Here is a 9,601-nt window from a genome sequence, read left to right on the forward strand (position 1 = left end):
GCGACAGAATGAAATACACCGGCCTCCGATGGGAACATAGGACCATGGAATTTGAAGTACTCTCCTGGGAGTCAGAATTCCGGAAAACGTGGTGTTTGTGCAGACGCTAACCTTGATGGGTGGCCTGGGGGGAGCAAATCAGAAAAAGTTGAGAGGAAGGGAAATTTTGTGGGAATTTGTTCACTTCCCAGAGCAGGCACTGGTCAGCACTGGGAAGCAACGCATAATTAACGCGACCTGCGCTGCAATTGGCGTAAGTGATTTTGCTGGAGGGGAAACCGAGGCAAAGAGTGGACTGTGAGAAGTCTCTGTAGAGGTCTTCCATTCCCAACTTGCCTAGAGTGTGGACGTGGCGTTCTTTAATCAGCTTGTCTGAGAAAGAGTGAGCATCTCTGCAGTTTAGGACTTAGCAAATGGAACGATTGAGGTTGGAGATAGGAAGTTTTGGTTCAGCTATGTACTGAGCAAGATAGCTAGGAGTGAATAGACGAGTGCAGCCTTGCAGCACCACGAGGTCGGCCGACGTCCGCACAACGACAACGCTCCGCCACGAGGGTTTCATGGGCCGTGTATTGTAGAATTCTTCTCGCACTTTGCATTACGCCAGGGTCAGTCGATAGGAATTACTTTTGATTTATCGCGCTTTATTCCACGCAGACGCAATTTATTACCACTGCCTGTTAGGAGTGTCATATAATTATGATGATTGAAGGTCGTGAGTTAAAATAAATATGTGCTGATCGACTGCATCTGTTTTCAATCAAGTAGTTGAAATCCCAAGTCACTTTCTTAATTAATTTTATGTTCAATATTTGTATTCAATAGCTGAATATAACATCAATGTGCACCCCTTTTTAATTAAAAGGGATCAATTCGGAATCAATTAACGTCAACACTGCCACCGCAGTTCAATCAGGAGTCACAGGGCCTTATTACTTTCTTTGCGGTATCCGACATTGCGGCAGTTTTACACTCTCTGTTGATCTGTTAGTCAATTACCTGGGGTGAACACACGCCAAAACCAGATAGGTGATGGGAGGGGTGTTACAACTGAACGGTCTTGTTTTCGAAACAGAGCCCCAACATTATTCAGTAAGCATTTCAAAAGCGATGCCGAACTGTCCTAGCGAACAGAAATGCTGTTGTCAGTTCTCCTCGCGCCAACCAATGAAAATCAATCTGCCTCAGATCCGCACTACAGCGTCACAGCAGCACGAACTCGAAGCGGCTAGCAGCCGACACAGGCATGCCATTCTTCAGAGTACCGAAAGGTTAGAGTACGTAATACTGTTCAAATTTTGCAGATCACGGGCTAAACTGTCGTAAATGTCACATTATGTCATTTTAGTCTCATTCACATCGACGTCTTGTTTTGGATTTTATGTTTCGTAATATGAGCTAGAAATGGAGTGTAGTACCACATTGTACAAATACATGTATATAAACACCCGAAAAATTCGTCCTTTTTTACTGTTTTCCGTCGTTCCCCAGTTGCTTCAAAATTCATGGAGGTACATTCCGTCTATGCAACTAATTGAAGGCAGTTTGTTTATTGCCATACGTATTTCGCTTCCATTTTTCTTAATGATGCTTCACAAATAAAAGAAGCGAAACGTGTATATTAATAAACTGCCTTCAATTAGTTGCATAGACGGAACACATCTCCACGAACCCGAAAAATCGTTGAAGAGTGTGTCAAAGCATAAGAAGATGCATAGAATGTGGTTGTAGCTCGCTCCTATAGATCCAAATGATGAAGTAGCCTACTTCCCTGTATGATATATCAACGATTTGGTTCATAAAAGCTAAATTTAAAAAATTGCTTTTTCCAGAGCGCGTGACGAGTGCCGCTATAGAAGTTCGTTTTGGTTTATAACATGCATCTGTTGAATCAAAATGTTTCATATATGGTGGTATAGTCTGCAAATATTGTGGTGGGAACCTTTCATCTCTGTCTACTGTCGTTAAGGATTAGATCGCAGATAAATACTTGTGACAAGCTAGAGTATAAAGAAGATTGCTGCTAGTTCCATTCGCAGTGATTTACGTTGTGCTCTTAGATTCCTGTCTGATCACACTCTCGGAAATCGCTACGTATTCCGAAAAAATGGTGAATTATTTGTGACAAGAAGTAGTACAAATGTCACTGTAAGTTGTTTCTCGCACAGTAATTTCAACTTTCTTTTGTTAAACATATGGAAGTCACCAAACCGGCAGTAATCATGACTGAAAAAGCGCGCTCTTATGTGTAAATTACAACGAATATTTCAGAAAAATGCTTAACTTTGACGATTAACGAAGTCTCAGAGTGTGTTGCAAACACGAAGACGAAATAAAGCATTTTCTCATCGAGCGGTATACGAATCTACGCCCTTTAACACTGCAGTTTCGCGCCTTACCGGCATCACTATAGCAACTCGCATGTCGCTGCACTTTATTTTATGTAATTCCAGTCGAGAGAGACGCAGGCTGACTTCGTTGCCGAATGATGCGGGCGTAAGCCGTAAATTCATGAAATTTTGGAAGGTTTCCTTTATCAGACTTCACAAAATTCCTTTGCATTGTTGCTTAAAAGTTTTAAGCGAGTTTCGATAGTTAATAAGTAAACCATTTGTGGAAAAGACTACGCGAAGTCACTAGTAATTTCAGCTAACACTCATGTAATATGCGTAAGCAGAGCCGATGTCTTGATATTTAATGATCTTCAAACTCTTAACTGCATAAAAATAGCACGCATTTTGAGAGAATATTGACCGAAAACTTTTTTATGTTGTAATCATTAACAGTAACAACCTAATCTAACCACATTTCTAACAAAGGAAAATAGTCTATTATGAAGTCACTTTCCAACTGGACGCATCCTGTGGTGATTCTTTAGTAACACAATCACTAAATCCAAAGCTAAAACACAACATGTTTAAAATAACCGATTATAGGTGTAAATAAGGCACAGTGAACCGAACGACAGGGCCATACTGGAATCCAAAACCTCTCGGTACAGTTGTCGAAAAATCGGCGAGAGGACTGTTCGGTAACAGATCTCAGAAGCTTACTGAATAGGAAATTCGGATAAAGAACCGAAAATGATGTCACTACCGAGACTAACCTACTGCATAGATCGGTATGAACGATATGGAATAGGGCTCCCAGTTTCAGCCAGCTCAACATTGACATCAGCTGAGCAAACGTATTCTGCCTGTTGTCAGTCTAATGCAGAGTTGGCAACATTGTAGAAGCCGTTTGGCAACTATGTTACCGTGAGTTTCTTCAAGTTTCGTTTTGAATTATCCTGGTAAATTCACCTGATACTTCCTTGTCGTTCAGATGAAATATTCTTAATTATTCTCACTTGACACAGAGGGAGCAAATTTATGGTTTTGAGTTCAGGAAGCTTGTTCCAGCAGAAACGCTAGCTTGCTTCGCAATTTATTTTACAGTCTCTGTCATAGCCAGCACTGGCAGAACAAGTGAGCGCTGTTTGATACAGTTAGTGCTGAAATGTTCACCCAGCAACAGGAAGAGTGCTTTAGTTTTCACTCCAATTTCTCTGGAGACAAGATTTTTATCTCTTGTGTAAAAGAGTCACTAGCAACGGATCGACAATCAGTAAACAAATTCTGAGCCATCTCCCCAATAATTTTTCTCGCTTTATGGATTCTGTTCCCTGTAGATCTAAAGGCGAAGAACTTCTGCATACTTGATATTGCCGGTTTTTTTTCCTTATGTCAGTTATATTCACTTAGCCGTGGTAGTGAATGATTTTTTAACTGGATTTTGTTATGTATCTACCCTTACTGCTACATTTGCGTACATTACTGATAGCCTCGTAGCCGGCCGCTGTGACCTAGCGGTTCTAGGCACTTGAGTCCGGGACCGTGCTGCTGCTACGAATACTGCCTCGGGCATGGATGTGTGTGATGTCCTTAGGTTAGTTAGGTTTAAGTAGTTCTATTGGACTGATGACCTCAGATGTTATGTCCCATAGTGCTTAGAGCCATTTTATAGTCTTGTAATGCTATCTGAGTATGACTATAAACAGAACGAAGACATAGACTGTTTCGAAGCTGAAACATTGTATTATCCCGACAATTCGTGACAATTTAGGATTCGTTGTTTTATTATAGAGGACTCTTTTTGTAATGTTAACACGATAAGCTGTATTTCATTTGTGTAGTAGAGTGTATACTAAATTGCGTTTTTCCGTTAGTTTATTGAACACAGCAGTTAAACGAAAGAGATAAATAAATCACCAGAATTGTAGTATGCCATATTATCTAAGACATTCTAACAACGTGCGTATAGCTTTTCGAATTTACGTCTATCGCTGTATGTTATTAGCACTTTGCTCTCTTGTTTGTTATGCTGTGTTATACAGCATAACAATGAGGAGAGGGATCTAGCAAATTCTGTTGCCCAGTGCGCCATCGCCCAAAACCTCTACACAAAGAAGGGATCACAGAAAATTATGAACGGTCAGAAAAACGATCATAAATAACACACTGAAGAATGTAATTTAAATTCAAACCCCACTGGTAAAAAGGGAACTGGAAAACGAGGATCTGAAACCCATTCGCCTTTCAAATACATAATCCTAGTTTACCTACGTAAGAAAACTACCTCAAAGAAAATACAAAACAAACCACATTCAGAGAACTGATGGCGCTCTAAACTATGTATCAACACGTGAAACGAGTCAGACGAAAGTACATGTACGAAAGAGATATAAACTTGGAGCAAAAGTGGCACTGATGAAAAAAGGAATAATAAAAACGTAAGAAAACACACAGAGGAAAGAAGAATACTGTCGAAACCGAGCCTAGTTTGTCCTCCACGCTTCTCCATTCCTAAGTTCTCGCTGAACAAAGCAACTACCTGTGAAAGCCAAATAGTAGCAAAAATTCTAGTACTCGCTATTATGAAAAAGCCACATCACATGACCGAGCTAGGTGGCGCAGTGGTTAGCACACAGGACTCGACTTCGGAGGACGACGGTTCAGTCCCGCGCCCGGGCATCCTGATTTAGGTTTTCCGGGATTTCCCTAGATCAGTTCAGGCAAAGGCCGGGATGGTTGCTTTGAAATGGCACGGCCGATTTCCTTCCCCATTCTTCTCTAATCCGAGCTTGTACTCCATCTCTAATGACCTATTTGTCGACAGGACAGGACTCGACCTATATCACATGATTTCCAAGACCTAAAGCTGCAAATTAATAGAGTAATACTTCAGCTAGGCTGAAACTTACGCAATCTCAGTCATAATATTAACGCTGCAGCAGGTGGGTAGTCATGAGAAACCTAACTCACCAAGTTCCCAGGGACGAGAGTCCGAGCACGCCAGCAAAATCTGAAGCTTTGCATGTAACGGAAGTGACCAGAGGAACTCTTTCCACACGGTGCCAACTTAACAACAATAACGCTTTGACCAGAGGCTCTTTTCCTCACTCAAAGCCGGCCGTTATGACCAAGCGGTTCTAGGCGCTTCAATCCGAAACAGTGCGACTGCTACGGTCGCAGGTTGGAATCGTGCCTCGGCCATGGATGTGTGTGATGTACTTAGTTAGGTTTAAGTAGCTCTAAGTTTTAGGGGACTGATGACCTCAGATGTTAAGTCTCATAGTGCTCAGAGACATTTGAATCATTTTGAACCTCACTCAGAGACTACAAAAGAGTTGACCAGACTTCCACAGGAACAGAAGGAAAGTATAAACACAACCAAACAATTTGGCGACGCACTACATAGATACATTCCCTCAGTCATTTAAAGAGGGGAGGAAATGGAAAAAAAATTAACATTAAGAAATCATAAACAAAGTTGTGGAAAGTGGAGGAAACACCGCTGAAGAGCCCAGTCTGCTCATTCAGCATACCAAATAAGCAATTGATGCCATCAACATCAATCTTTTTGCACATTATTTACTGATTCTTGTACAAAATTTTCAGATTTCTATAAAAAATTCAGTCACATTGATCACACCGAACCTCCAGCTCCCCAACCCCCAAATGAGGAGTTGTTCTGTCCAAAATGAGGTGTTTCCATAAAGGAAGTGCTGCAGACTGCCAAACTTAAATGAAATTAAAAAAAAAAAAAAACAATTTTCTTAATCTATTGGATAGTGCGCGTGGAGTAATAGCACAGGTTTATTGAAAATTGAAAAACAGTAAAGTGTTCGTTTGACCACCTTTCTATGGAATAAATAATGAATAAATTAAAAGGCTAAAACTTAGCCTATTGCTCCTTGCGGACATACTCGAGGAGTAATTCAACCAAATTTCAGAAAGACATTTTTATTAGTGTGCCCGAAATCCTTCTATCAGCTTGAAAAACGCTGTGTCAAGAAATACGCGTTAAAAGATAAAAGTATGATTTTTATAAGATTAAAAACGAATTTGTGTATAAATTTTCATACATCTAAACTGCTATCGTGGCACCGCACAAAAGTCCTTCCAAGACCTCGAAATCCAGCTGCTCCACAATGATCGCCTGATTCCTAGCCGCCCGTGCTTCGCTTCACGGGAATCTTCCAGCGAGCGCCGGTGAGCATTGTCCAGGCTTTCATTGTCGCGAAGTCCGCCCCGGTAGCTGAGTGGTCAGCGTGACAGACTGTCAATCTTAAGGGCCCGGGTTCGATTCCCGGCTGGGTCGGAAATTTTCTCCGCTCAGGGGCCGGGTGTTGTGTTGTCCTAATCATCATCATTTCATCCCCATCGACACGCAGGTCGCCGAAGTGGCGTCAAATCGAAAGACCTGCACCATGCGAACGGTCTACCCGACGGGAGGCCCTAGCCACACGACATTTCCATTTATTGTCGCGATCAATAGCGAATGTTTCTGCGTGGTGTCCGACTTCGACTCTCATGCTTTGCAGCATTTTCAAAATGGGTTTAAAGCCTTCTCTAAAAATCTAAGCTGCCCTAAAGCAAGATATTTCACGGTTCTCTAGCCTCAATGGACGTCTTTTGGAGCAAACAGCCATATAGACCATACCGACTGGCATCCACGAGTACTATCAGATATTTCACCAACAGCGCCGACTGTGTCCGCATTCGTATCTCCTCCATCGGCAGACCCGAGCGCCCGAAGTAAATGACGCTTAACTTTGTTCCTAAATGAGATATTAACTTGGGGTTTAGATATGATATTCTACTCACTTGTATCTTATCGTAAGACACATATGGCCGCAAATATTGGGAAATAGCTCAAAAGTGGATGAGAAATATTGAACTTGTAACGTCACCGCATGATGTACCTCGCCGCACGTGTACTGGTTGGGCTCGCCGATCCTACCTTCGTCAGCAGCGGACAGCTCTGCAAATGCTCCACTAGGGTACGCCATCAGACTTGCGGAAAAATATCATCCGCACTATTCCGAAGGCTGCAAGAGCTGACAAGTGGGAGAATTATCGCGCAATCAGCTTAACAGCTCATTCATTCAAGTTCCTGACAAGAATAATATACAGAAGAATGGAAAAGAAGATTGAGGATTTACTAGATGACGATCAGTTCGGCTTTAGGAAAGATAAAGGCACCAGACAGGCAATTCTGACGTTACGGTTGATGAAGGAAGCAAGACTAAAGAAAAATCAAGACAGTTTCGTTGGAGCTGTCGACCTGGAAGAAGCATTCAACAATGTAAAATGGTGCAAGATGTTCGAAATTCTGAGGAAAATAGGAGTAAGCTATACGGAGAGACGAGTAATATACACTATGTACAAGAGCCAAGAGAGAATAGTAAGAGAGGAAGACCAACAAGCAAGAGCTCGGATTAAAAAGCGTGTAAGACAGGGATATAATCTTTCCCCCTTACTGTTCAATCGGTACATCTAAGAAGCAATGATGTAAATAAACGAAAGGTTCAGGAGTGGAATTAAAATACGAGGTGAAAGGGTAGGAATGATACAATTTGCTGATGATATTGCTATCGTCGGTGAAAGTGAAGAAGAATTAAACTATATGGTGAACAGAACAAACAATGTAATGAGTACAGAATACGGATTGAGAGTAAATCGAAGGAAGAAGAAAGTTATGAGAAGTAGCAGGAATCAAAACAGCGAGAAACTTAACATGGGGATTGATGGTCCTGAAATACATTAATTTAAAGAATTCTGCTACCTAGGCAGCAAAATAACCAATGACGGCCGGAGCAGGCAGGACATCAAAAGCAGACTAGCCCTGGCAAAAAGGGCTTTCCTAGCCAAGAGAAGTCTACCAAACATAGGGCTTAACTTGAGTAAGAAATTTCTGAGATTGTACGTCTGAAGCACAGCATTGTATGGCAGAGAAACATGGATTGTGCGAAAAATGGAACGGAAAAGAATCGCAGCATTTGAGATGTGGTGCTACGGACGAGTGCTGAAAATTAGATAGACTGATAAGGTAAGGAATGTGGAGGTTCTGCGCAAAAAATGGTTCAAGTGGCTCTGAGCACTATGGGACTCAACTGCTGAGGTCATTAGTCCCCTAGAACTAGTTAAACCTAACTAACCTAAGGACATCACAAACATCCATGCCCGAGGCAGGATTCGAACCTGCGACCGTAGGGTTCTGCGCAAAATCGGAGGAAAGGGGTAGGTGGAAAACATTGACAAGGAGGAGGGACAGGACGATAGGATATCTGTTAAGACATCAGGGAATGACTTCCATGATACTACAGGGAGCTGTAGAGGGCAATAACTGAAGAAGAAGACAGAGACGGGAATACATCCAGCAAGTAACTGAAGACGAGGCTGCAAGTGATACTTTTGAGATGAAAAGGTTGGCAATGGAGAGCAATTCGTGGCGGGCCGCATCAAACAAGTAAGAATATTTATGACAGAAAAAAAGGGTACTCCACATTCATGCTTGCCTTATCCGACGTAATATGGTAGTTCTCAGGGTAATGATAATACAAGACTACTATCAGTTGGCTTACATTTACGAAAACGATGTGCAGAACTGCGCCCTACCCGAGAGAGCAGGATCGACAGACGACATGCTCAACTGCTGCATGTGCGGTGAGGTACGTCATCCGGTGACGTCACATGTACAACACTTCTAATCCACTTTAGGGGGATTTCCCGACATGTGGGACCCCATGTGTCTTACATTAAATTACTCGGCTCAGGATCACCAACATCGCTTCGGGGGTTTTCAAACAACAAGAATCACACTGTATATACATGTAAACCTGATACAAAACCGACATGAGTGCATAAAATGTGGGAAACTACGGCTGATAGGGGGAAACTCAGGGGCTTACTCTTTATTCCAGCCTGGTGTACTAAATGAACGGGAAGTGTGAGGTGCTAATGATTGAAAAATGAAGCGAACTTGAGTGAAACATTTTTAAATGGCTCGTATAGATACCTTTCAAGGTTCTCCGATGCTTATTGCAAGAAAATAAGAAAGAAAGCTATATACATTGTAGCTACACGTGCTCTCCTAATGCAGGTCTGTGTTGCTGGTGAATGCAAGATGCAGAATGTACTGCGGCAGCGACCTAAGAAGGTTTCGTTGAATAGTTAGTTCGCAGTGCGAGTCATTAAGTAATCATGAAATTATCGGCTGCTCTTCTCCAAACACATAAAAGAGGTGTGGCTTGAAACACGTACACTGAAGTGAATGA

The sequence above is a fragment of the Schistocerca piceifrons genome, chromosome 3 (assembly GCF_021461385.2).
Source record: "Schistocerca piceifrons isolate TAMUIC-IGC-003096 chromosome 3, iqSchPice1.1, whole genome shotgun sequence".
Lineage (NCBI taxonomy): Eukaryota > Metazoa > Arthropoda > Insecta > Orthoptera > Acrididae > Schistocerca > Schistocerca piceifrons.